The following is a 12,984-nucleotide window of genomic DNA, read 5'->3' as shown; positions in this document are numbered from 1 at the left end:
GTCATATATTTTTAAAATTTAATCAAGAGACATAAATCAATAAAACATGCAATCAAGAAAGAACCCACTCTACGCATTATTGTAGATTTAATGCAAGGCTACAATTAAACATATACACTTTTCTATTCCTGAGCTGTGAGCTGTCCCAAACAGGTTCCTCCAAGACCACTTGTCAATTTCACTGTTTGTTAATTTTCCCTAGATACACGCCGATGTCCAGAGATACGTGAGTTCAAACAGCAAAGGCAGTAACTGTGCAGACTCATTGCTGGATCAGTTTTCTTCCTCCCTCTTTCTCTCTCTCCTTCACTGACCAGGTGCAGCCTTTGTCTGTTCCTCTCCCTTTTAAAAGTGTCATTGTTTTGACTGTTTTTTCTTCAAAGTTCCAAAACAATGCAACAGCATATAAAGCAGTCATTCAAGAATTCGAGAAAATCACCTCCAGCACCTAAAATACCTCAAAAAAGGAGCTGCTCTTATGGCCACAAAGTTTTCCTGTCCTCCATTTTGGATTACCCAGAGGATAAATTAAGAAGGAATTACTTTCTGCACTTTGGTCTCCTTACTTAAGAAAGGATAAATTTGTCTTGGAGGGACAGGAGTGAAAGTCCATTGTCTTGATTCCTTAGGCTAGAGGATTGCTTTATAAGGGAGATTCTGTAGAATGAATCAATATTTTCTGGAGTTTAAGCAAGTATGAGATGATCTCACGGAAATGTACTGAATTCTGAGCAAGAATTTGATATGGCAGTTTTAAAGAGGTTGTTCCCTTTCGCCAGAAATTCCAGAACTAAGGGACATTGCATTAAGATAAGGGTTATCTACTGAAATGAGTTGTGAATCTTTGGAATTCTCTTTTCTAGAGGGCTCAATTGATGGGGATATAGAAGGACTGAGGTTGATACATTATTGGATTCTGAAGGTAAGCAATTTATTCAGTGATGTGTCAAGTTAGAGAAGTTAAGATAGAAGATCAGTTTTGATATATCTGAATTGTTGAGCAGGCTGGAGGGACAGTATTGTCTATTTCTGTACCTCCTCATGCTCCTTTCAGGTTACATTGTGAGGTTACATTTATCAGGAAAAAATAAGCAGGCTGGGTACTTTTCTCTATAAAGTGGGTGAGGAAGCCTGTTAAAAGGTACTAAAGTGATACAAAATGGTTTGACAGGAAGGATATAGAAAAAAAAACAAATGATCTGCAGTTATTTTCAGGTGCAAAAGTCATGGCCTGATTTCTTTCTGATCCCACCGAGATGGACCACACAAAGTTTACCTTACCTTCTCACTTGCCTGAATGTAGCCAAACTGGTCATTCGGCTATATGCTCAATTATGAAACTGAACAATACGTGAGACATGTTCCAGCATGTTCCAGCTGCTCTCCAAAGCTGTTGTTGACTACCCCAGCAATGTCATTATCTGCAAAGGGGGAGGACCCCCAAGTTCACAAACATAGTGCTGGAGATACTAGTGGTGAAAATTGACAGGAGGAAAAAGGTCATTTTTTTTGTGTGGTGGAGATAAGAAGCTGTCAATAAATATCCATTGAAGGGACACAAGCAAGTTGCCAGAGAATTCAATAAAGGGTGTCTAGCCAGCAGTCACAACAAAAGTTCGTTGACTTTGTACGTTCAAGGTTTTTACATAAATCTTCACTTGACATCTCCTGTCTCTCACACCAATATCTCACACTGCTCAATCCATCAAATTGCCAACACTCATCCAATTTTCAGTCCCTGATACTCAGGACTCAGGCCTAACATCCAGACATTCAACTCCTTCTACACTATCTTCCTAATTTTGGTAATGCTTACATAGTGGTAATAGTCGTGGCATGTTGCCCCTCGTTCTACTTGCTCCTTTCAGAACGAATATCCTCCAGGTATCCTTCCTATCCATCCCCCAAGTCATATGTTTTTGTAAGATCACCTTTCACTCTTCTAACATATTCTTTTCCACCTGCTAAACTGAACATATTCACATTTACCTATATTGTACTCCATCTGCAAAATGTTTGTCCACTCATTTAATCTGTTTACATCCTTTTAAACACTCCCTTACTCCTTAGTCATAGAGTTATAGAGATGCACAGCATGGAAACAGACCCTTCGGTCCAACCCGTCCATGCCGACCAAATATCCATCCCAATCTCGTCCCACCTGCCAGCACCTGGCCCATATCCCTCTAAACCCTTCCTATTCATATACCCATCCAAATGCCTCTTAAATGTTGCAATTGCACCAGCCTTCATCACATCCTCAGGCAGCTCATTCCATACACATACCATCTTTAGGTCTCTTTTATATCATTCCCCTCTCACCCTAAATCTGTGCCCTCTAGTTCTGGACTCTCCGACCCCATGGAAAAGATTTTGCCTATTTACCCTATCCATGCCCCTCATAATTTTGTCAACTTCTATAAGGTTACCCCTCAGCCTCTGACACTCCAGGGAAAACAGCCCAGCCTGTTCAGCCTCTCCCTATAGCTCGAATCCTCGAAACCTGGCAACATCCTTGTAAGTCTTCACAGAACCCTTTCAAGTTTCACAACATCTTTCCTATAGGAAGGAGACCAGAATTGCATGCAGTATTCCAAAAGTGGCCCAACCAATGTCCTGTACAGCCATAACATGACCTCCCATCTCCTGTACTCAATACTCTGACCAATAAAGAAAAGCATACCAAACACCTTCTTCACTATCTTATCTATCTGTGACTCCATTTCAAAGAGCTATGAACCTGCATTCCAAGGTCTGTTTGTTCAGCAACACTTTGTAGGACCTTACCATTAAGTGTATACATCCTGCTAAGATTTGCTTTCCCAAAATGCAGCATCTCGCATTTATCTGAATTAAACTCCATCTGCTACTTCTCAGCCCATTGGCTCATCTGGCTAAGATCCTGTTGTAATCTGAGGTAATCCTTTTCACTGTCCACTACACCTCCAATTTTGGTGTCATCTGCAAATTTGCTAACTGTTCCTCTTATGCTCGCATCCAAATCATTTATGTAAATGTCAAAAAGTAGAGGATTAAGCACTGATCCTTGTGGCACTCCAGGCTTCCAGTCTGAAAAACAGGCCTCAGCCTCCACCCTCTGTCTTCTACCTTTGAGCCAGTTCTGTATCCAAATGGCTAGTTCTCCCTGTATTCCATGAGATCTAACCTTGCTAACCTTGTCGAATGCCTTACTGACGTCCATATAGATCACATCTACCATTCTGACCTCATCAATCCTCTTTGTTACTTCCTCAAAAAACTCAGTCAAGTTTGTGAGACATGATTTCCCACTCACAAAGTCATGTTGACTATCCCTAATCAGTCCTTGCCTTTCCAAATACATGTACATCCTGTTCTTTAGGATTCCCTCCATCAACTTGCCCACCATCGAAGTCAGACTCACTGGTCTATAGTTCCCTGGCTTGACATTTCAACCCTTCTTAAACAATGGCACCATGTCAGCCAACCTCCAGTCTTCTGGCACCTCACCTGTGACTATCGATGATACAAATATCTCAGCAAGAGGCCCAGCAATCACTTCTCTAGCTTCCCACAGAGTTCTAGGATACACCTGATCAGACCCTGGGCATTTATCCACCTTTACCCGTTTCAAGAAATCCAGCACTTCCTCCTCTGTAATATGGACATTCTGTATGATGTCGCATCTATTTCCCTATAGTCTATATCTTCCATATCCTTCTCCACAATAAATACTGATGCAAAATACTCATTTAGCATCTCCCCCATTTTCTGTGGCTCCACACAAAGGCTGCCTTGCTGATCTTTGAGGGGCCCTAAACTCTCCCTCGTTACCCTTTTGTCCTTAATTTATTTGTAAAAACTCTTTGGATTCTCCTTAGTTCTATTTGCCAAAGCTATCTCATGTCCCCTTTTTGCCCTCCTGATTTCCCTCTTAAGTAAACTCCTACTTCCTTTATACTCTTCTAAGAATTCACTTAATCTATCCTGTCTATACGTGACATATGCTTCCTTCTTTTTCTTAGACAAGGACTCAATGTCTTTAATCATCCAGCATTCCCTATACCTACCAGACTTTCCTTTCACCCTAACAGGAATATACATTCTCTGGATTCTCGTTATCTCATTCCTGAAGGCTTTCCATTTTCCAGCCGTCCCTTTACCTGCGAACATCTGCCTCCAATCAGCTTTCGAAAGTTCTTGCCTAATATCGTCAAAATTGGCCTTTCTCCAATTTAGAACTTCAACTTTTAGATCTGGTCTATCCTTTTACATCATTATTTTAAATCTAATAGAATTCTGGTCGCTGGCCCCATAGTGCTCCCCCACTGACACCTCAGTCACCTGCCCTGCCTTATTTATCAAGAGTAGGTCAAGTTTTGCATCTTCTCTATTAAGTACATCCACATACTGAATCAGAAAATTGTCTTGTGCACACTTAACAAATTCCTCTCCATCTAAACCCTGAACACTGTGGCAGTCCCAGTCTATGTTTGGAAAGTTAAAATCCCCTACCATAACCACCCTATTATTCTTACAGATAACTGAGATCTCCTTACAAGTTTGTTTCTCAATATCCCTCTGATTATTTCCTGACCTACCAAAAGAAAGCTGCCTCTATTCCTGATGAATTTCCAGAAACGTCGATTTTCCTGCTCCTCCGATGCTGCCTGAACTGCTGTGCTTTTCCAGCACCACTCTAATCTACCTAAAGACATTCAGTCCCTTCATCTAAGCATTTTTATTTTAATCAACTTGTCCTGGAAGGTTATAACTCATCTCTGGAACAGATGGGAGTTGAACCCATTCCTCCTGTTCCAGAGATAGGGATACCACCAGTGCATCACAAAAATACTCAATGTAATGGCAATTGACAATGAAGGAGGGCTCAGTTAGAAATTGAACCTGGGAGCTCTGGGATATCATTTTAAAACAAGAATCATGTGCCTACACTAACAACAAATGTTACCCCTGATCCATAATCAGTTCCTGTGAACACATGCCTTTAATTTACTTGTTGAATATTTTTAATCAACCAGTTAAGGGATCACACACCTCTGGACCTGAACCTAGGCCTACTTGGTCCAGGAGTAGGAACACCAACACGGCACCACAAGAACCCACGGCCCTTCGATTAAGTCATTGCTATAGATCGTACAGAATTGAGGCACCAACCATAATGTCTGTAGTGCTTCAATGCTTGCCTATCTGAAAAAAAATCCCAACTTTCTGCTTCCTGTTAACTAACCAATTCTTTATGCATTGTAAATATGTTAGCCCGTCCCATGTTCCACCCCATGAGCTCTTATCTTGTGTAGTAACCTTTGGTGTAGTACCTTGTCAAATATCATTTGGAAATTGAAGTATTCCACATCTCCTGGATCCTCTTTATCTACACCTATTGTTACTTCTTCAAAAATCTCGAATAAATGAGTTAAACAAGATATCTCTTTCATACAGCCATGTTGACTCTGCCTGATCATGTTATGAATTTCTAAGAACCCTACTATAACTTCCTTTATTTTGGATGCTAGCAATTACACCATGACAAATGTTACTGGTTTTTATCATTTACTGCTTTATGTCTCTTTCCTTTCTTGAATAAAAGTGTTAAATTAGAACCTCAGGTTGTATGCTATAACACACATTTCATCAATGTGAATTCATTCTAATGTGACTGACGATTTGGGGACACTATTTCTAAGGCGTGAACTTTTAAAACATGTGTTGGCTGTAATGCAACCATGCTGCCAACACTTTACGTTCTGTTTGTATAGCACGATTTTTCTATAATGCAGAGTTGGCCAAGAATGCAACCATTGTGTCATAAAAGAACTGACTGTACTCTGATGTTTGGTGCCAGGATCCCTGGTGTTGTGAGGCAACAGTGCTAATTAGAGCCACCACGTTGTTTCCCAAGCAAGTAATAAGTTTGGAATGTGTCAGAAATCTAACTTCAGGCACAGCAAGTAAGGGAACAACAAGAAGGGGGAAGTCAACACAGCACTGAGGGTGTTTGTATTTGAGTGTATGCAGTATACAAAGCAAGGTAAATGAGCTTGCAGCACAGTTTGAAACTGGTGGGTATGATGTTAAGGGTATCACAGAGAGATGGCTGCAAGGAAATCAGGGCTGGAACAAAATGTCCAGGATATATGTCCTATTGAAATGACCGAGGAAGTGCTGGATTTCTTGAAATGCATAAAAGTGGATAAATCCCCAGGACCTGATCAGGTGTATCCTAGAACTTTTGGCAAGTTAGGGAAGTGATTGATGGGCCTCTTGCTGAGATATTTGTATCATCGATGGTCACAGGTAAGATGCTGGAAGACTTGAGGTTGGCTAACATGGTGCCACTGTTTAAGAAGGGTGGTAAGGACAAGCCAGGGAAGTATAGACCAGTGAGTCTGACTTTGATGGTGGGCAAGTTGTTGGAGGGAATCCTGAGGGACAGGATGTACATGTATTTGGAAAGGCAAGGACTGATTAGGGATAGTCAACATGGGTTTGTGCGTGGGAAAGCATGTCTCAGAAACTTGATTGAGTATTTTGAAGAAGTAACAAGGAGGATTGATGAGGGCAGAGCAGTAGATGTGATCTATATGGACTTCAGTAAGGCGTTCGACAAGGGTCCCCATGGGAGACTGGTGAGCAAGGTTAGATCGCATAGAATATAGGGAGAACTAGCCATTTGGATACAGAACTGGCTCAAAGGTAGAAGACAGAGGATAGTGGTGGAGGGTTGTTTTTCAGACAGGAGGCCTGTGACCAGTGGAGTGCCACAAGGATCGGTGCTGGGTCCATTACTCTTCACCATTTATATAAATGATTTTGATGTGAGCATAAGAGGTATGATTAGTAAGTTTGCAGATGACACCAAAATTGGAGGTGTAGTGGAAAGCGAAGATGGTTACCTCAGATTACAACAGGATCTTGATCAGATTGGCCAATGGGCTGAGGAGTGCCAGATGGAGTTTAATTCAGATAAATGCGAGGTGCTGCATTTTGGGAAAGCATATCTTAGCAGGACTTATACACTTAATGGTAAGGTCCTTGGGAATGCTGCTGAACAAAGAGACCTTGGAGTGCACATTCATAGCTCCTTGAAAGTAGAGTCACAGGTAGATAGGATAGTGAAGAAGGTGTTTGGTATGTTTTCCTTTATTACTCAGAGTATTGAGTACAGGAGTTGGGATGTTGTGTTGCGGCTGTACAGGACATTGGTGTGGCCACTTTTGGAATATTGTGTGCAATTCTGGTATCCTTCCCATCGGACGGATGTTGTGAAACGTGAAAGGGTTCTGAAAAGATTTACAAGGAAGTTGCCAGGTTTGGAGGATTTGAGCTATTGGAAGAAGTTGAACAGGCTGGGGCTGTTTTCCCTGGAGCGTCGGAGGCTGAGGGGTGACCTTACAAAGTTTTATAAAATCATGAGGGGCATGGATACGATAAATAGAGAAAGTCTTTTCCCTGGGGTGGGGAATCCAGAACTAGAGGGCACAGGTTTAGAGTGAGAGAGGAACGATATAAAAGAAGCAACATTTTCATGCAGAAGGTGGTGCGTGTATGGAATGAGCTGCCAAAGGAAGTGGTGGAGGCTCATATGATTGCAACATTCAGAAGGCATCTGGATGATTATATGAATAAGAAGGGTTTGGAGGGATATGGAGCGGGTGCTGTCAGGTGGGACTAGATTAGGTTCGGATATCTGGTCAGCATGAACGATTTAGACTGCTGGGTCTGTTTCTGTGCAGTACATTTCTATGACTCTATGACCGGCAGATGTGCAGAGGGGGAAGGGTTGCCTTGTTAGGAAGAAGTTAAATTATATTGATAGCAAGAAGTGATATAGAGTTGGAAGGTGTAGAATCAGTGTGGATAGTTGAGGAACCACAAAGGAGAAAAGACCCTGATAAGAGTTGTGTTCAGGAATCTAGCACTAGTCAGGATGTGAGGAAGAAAATAAATCAGGAGATAGAAAAGACATATAAGAAAGACATTACTACAATAATCATAGATGACTTCAATATGGGCAAATCAATTTGGTAGCAGGTTTCAAGAAAAGGAACTTGCAGTATGTCTGCAAGATGGTTTCTTTGCAGCAGTTTGTAGCAGAGCCCACGAGAGAACTGGGAATTCTGCATTTGGTGATATGTACTGAGACAGATTTGATTAGGGAGCTTAAGGCGAAGGAACCCCTCAGGATTAGTGACCATAATTTGATAGAATTCATGCTGCAATTTGAGAGGGAGAAGCTGGAATCAGATGTAACAGCTCAGCAAAGATAACTGCAAAGACACGAAGGAGGGATGGGTCAGAATTAAGAGAAAGGGAAGCTTAGCTGGGAAGAAGGTGACACAGCAATGGCAGGAGTTTCTGAGGGGTAATTTGGGAGACACAGCAGAAATTCATCCCAAGGAAAAAGAAGCACACTAAGGGGAGGATAAAGCAACCATGGTTGACAGGGTTAGAAATCACAACTGTAAGTAAAAAATTAGGTCTGCAGATGCTGGAGATCACAGCTGAAAAAGTGTTGCTGGTTAAAGCACAGCAGGTTAGGCAGCATCTCAGGAATAGGGAATTCGACGTTTCGAGCATAAGCCCTTCATCAGGAATGAGAGAGAGTAGCCAAGCAGGCTAAGATAAAAGGTAGGGAGGAGGGACTTGGGGGAGGGGCGATGGAGGTGGGATAGTTGGAAGGAGGTCAAGGTGAGGTTGATAGGCCGGAGTGGGGTGGGGGTGGAGAGGTCAGGAAGGAGATTGCAGGTTAGGAGGGCGGTGCTGAGTTGAGGGAACCGACTGAGACAAGGTGGGGGGAGGGGAAATGAGGAAGCTGGAGAAATCTGAATTCATACCTTGTGGTTGGAGGGTTCCCAGGCGGAAAATGAGGCGCTCCTCCTCCAGCCGTCGTGTTGTTATGTTCTGCCGGTGGAGGAGTCCAAGGACCTGCATGTCCTCGGTGGAGTGGGAGGGAGAGTTAAAGTGTTGAGCCACGGGGTGGTTGGGTTGGTTGGTCCGGGCGGCCCAGAGGTGTTCTCTGAAGCGTTCCGCAAGTAAGCAGCCTGTCTCCCCAATATGGAGGAGGCCACATCGGGTGCAGCGGATGCAATAGATGATGTGTGTGGAGGTACAGGTGAACTTGTGGCAGATATGGAAGGATCCCTTGGGGCCTTGGAGGGAAGTGAGTGTGGAGGTGTGGGCGCAAGTTTTACATTTCCTGCGGTTGCAGGGGAAGGTGCCGGGGGTGGAGGTTAGGTTGGTGGGGGGTGTGGATCTGACGAGGGAGTCACGAAGTGAGTGGTCCTTGCGGAACGCTGATAGGGGAGGGGAGGGAAATATATCCTTGGTGGTGGGGTCTGTTTGGAGGTGGCGGAAATGATGGCGGATGATGCGTTGTATGCGGAGGTTGGTGGGGTGGTAGGTGAGAACCAGTGGGGTTCTGTCTTGGTGGCAGTTGGAGGAGCGGGGCTCAAGGGCGGAGGAGCGGGAAGTGGAGGAGATGCGGTGGAGGGCATCGTCGATCACGTCTGGGGGGAATCTGCGGTCCTTGAAGAAGGAGGCCATCTGGGCTGTGCGGTGTTGGAACTGGTCCTCCTGGGAGCAGATGCGGCGGAGACGAAGGAATTGGGAATATGGGATGGAGTTTTTGCAGGGGGCAGGGTGGAAGGAGGTGTAGTCCAGGTAGCTGTGGGAGTCAGTCGGTTTATAGTAGATGTCTGTGTTGAGTCGGTCGCCCGAGATAGAGATGGAAAGGTCTAGGAAGGGGAGGGAGGAGTCTGAGACAGTCCAGGTGAATTTCAGGTCGGGATGGAAGGTGTTAGTAAAGTTGATGAACTGTTCAACCTCCTCGTGGGAGCACGAGGCAGCGCCGATACAGTCATCGATGTAGCGGAGGAAAAGGTGGGGGGTGGTGCCAGTGTAGTTGCGGAAGATGGACTGCCTCTTTGTAGGATATGTGACCCGCCTGGGCTCCAGCTATGCCTGCCTCTTCATAGGATATGTGGACCCGCATGGGCCCCAGCTATGCCTGCCTCTTCGTAGGATATGTGGACCCGCATGGGCCCCAGCTATGCCTGCCTCTTCGTAGGATATGTGGACCCGCATGGGCCCCAGCTATGCCTGCCTCTTCGTAGGATATGTGGACCCGCATGGGCCCCAGCTATGCCTGCCTCTTCGTAGGATATGTGGAACAGTCCATCTTCCGCAACTACACTGGCACCACCCCCCACCTTTTCCTCCGCTACATCGATGACTGTATCGGCGCTGCCTCGTGCTCCCACGAGGAGGTTGAACAGTTCATCAACTTTACTAACACCTTCCATCCCGACCTGAAATTCACCTGGACTGTCTCAGACTCCTCCCTCCCCTTCCTAGACCTTTCCATCTCTATCTCGGGCGACCGACTCAACACAGACATCTACTATAAACCGACTGACTCCCACAGCTACCTGGACTACACCTCCTTCCACCCTGCCCCCTGCAAAAACTCCATCCCATATTCCCAATTCCTTCGTCTCCGCCGCATCTGCTCCCAGGAGGACCAGTTCCAACACCGCACAGCCCAGATGGCCTCCTTCTTCAAGGACCGCAGATTCCCCCCAGACGTGATCGACGATGCCCTCCACTGCATCTCCTCCACTTCCCGCTCCTCCGCCCTTGAGCCCCGCTCCTCCAACCGCCACCAAGACAGAACCCCACTGGTTCTCACCTACCACCCCACCAACCTCCGCATACAACGCATCACCCGCCGTCATTTCCGCCACCTCCAAACGGACCCCACCACCAAGGATATATTTCCCTCCCCTCCCCTATCAGCGTTCCACAAGGACCACTCCCTTCATGACTCTCTCGTCAGATCCACACCCCCCACCAACCCAACCTCCACCCCCGGCACCTTCCCCTGCAACCGCAGGAAATGTAAAACTTGCGCCCACACCTCCACACTCACTTCCCTCCAAGGCCCCAAGGGATCCTTCCATATCTGCCACAAGTTCACCTGTACCTCCACACACATCATCTATTGCATCCGCTGCACCCGATGTGGCCTCCTCCATATTGGGGAGACAGGCTGCTTACTTGCGGAACGCTTCAGAGAACACCTCTGGGCCGCCCGGACCAACCAACCCAACCACCCCGTGGCTCAACACTTTAACTCTCCCTCCCACTCCACCGAGGACATGCAGGTCCTTGGACTCCTCCACTGGCAGAACATAACAACACGACGGCTGGAGGAGGAGCGCCTCATCTTCCGCCTGGGAACCCTCCAACCACAAGGTATGAATTCAGATTTCTCCAGTTTCCTCATTTCCCCTCCCCCCACCTTGTCTCAGTCGGTTCCCTCAACTCAGCACCGCCCTCCTAACCTGCAATCCTCTTCCTGACCTCTCCGCCCCCACCCCACTCCGGCCTATCAACCTCACCTTGACCTCCTTCCACCTATCCCACCTCCATCGCCCCTCCCCCAAGTCCCTCCTCCCTACCTTTTATCTTAGCCTGCTTGGCTACTCTCTCTCATTCCTGATGAAGGGCTTATGCTCGAAACGTCGAATTCCCTATTCCTGAGATGCTGCCTAACCTGCTGTGCTTTAACCAGCAACACATTTTCAGCTTAGAAATCACAACTACCTGATGAAGGAGTGTCACTCCGAAAGCTAGTGTGCTTCCAACTAAACCTGTTGGACTACAACCTGGTGTTGTGTGATTTTAATTTTGTACACTCCAGTCCAACACCGACATCTCCAAATCGTGGTTGACAGGGAATGTCATGCTCAGCATAAAAGCAAATGGAAAAGAGTATAATGTGGTGAAGATTAGTGGGAAGTCAGAGCATTGGGAAGCCTCTAAAACCAGCAGAGGACAACTAATAAAGCAATAAGGCAGGACAGGTTGATGATGAAATATGAAATTAGACTAATTAGTAATATGAAAGAAGATTGCAAGAGTTTACTTTTAGGCATCTGAAAGGTAAGAGAGAGGCACGAGTCGACATTGAACCATTGGAAAATGAGGTAGGAGTAATAGCAATGGGGAACAAAGAAATAGCAGTGGAACTGAACATGTATTTTGCATCAGTTTTCACAGTGGGAGACATCAGCAGTATAGCAGAATTTCAAGAGAGCCATGGGGCAGAATTGAGTGCAGTAGCCTTCAGTAAAGAAGAAGCTGCTGGGTAAAATGAAAGGTCCAAAGTTGGATAAATCACCGGGATCAGATGGATTATACCCCAGAGTTCTGAAGGAAATAGCTGAGGAGATTGTGGACACATTGGTAATTTTTCAGGAATCACTGGAGTATGGCTGGCTCCCAGAGGATTGGAAAATGACTAATGTAACAGCATGTTTAAGAAGAAAAGGGGCAGAAGACAGGAGACTATGGGTCGGTTAGCCTGACCTTGGTCATAGGTTAGATTTTAGAATTCATGATCAAGGATGAGATTGCAGAGTAGTTGGAAGTGCATGGTAAAATAGGGCTGCGTCATCATGGCTTTGTCAAGTAGAGGTCAAGCCTGACAGTTCTGTTAGAATTCTTTGAGGAGGTAGCAAGCAGATTAGACAAAGCAATGTCAATGGATGTGATCAATTTGGGTTTTCAAGGCGCTGCACAGGAGGCTGCTCAATAAGCCAAGAATCCATGAAGTTTGGGGCAAGGGACTGGCATGGATAGAGGATTGGCTGACTGGCAGAAGGCAGACAGTGGAGATAATGGGGTCTTTTTCAGACTGGCAGCTGGTGACTAGTGGTGTTCTGCAGGGATAAGTCGGGATCACAACTATTTACATTATACATTAACAATCTAGACAAAGGAACTGAGGGCATTGGTGCTAAGTTGATACAAAGATAACACGAAGTTAGTGGAGGGGCAGGTAATGTTGAGGAAGCAGGGAGGCTACAGAAGGATGTAAACTGGCAAAGAGGTTGGGCAAAGAATACATTGTGGGAAAGTGTGAACTGATACACTTTTGTGAGAGGATTAGAGATGTAGACAATTTTCTCAACAAGGAATTTC

This window comes from Hemiscyllium ocellatum, chromosome 5, assembly GCF_020745735.1.
Source record: "Hemiscyllium ocellatum isolate sHemOce1 chromosome 5, sHemOce1.pat.X.cur, whole genome shotgun sequence".
Taxonomy (NCBI): domain Eukaryota; kingdom Metazoa; phylum Chordata; class Chondrichthyes; order Orectolobiformes; family Hemiscylliidae; genus Hemiscyllium; species Hemiscyllium ocellatum.
This window is presented reverse-complemented; position numbering follows the sequence as displayed.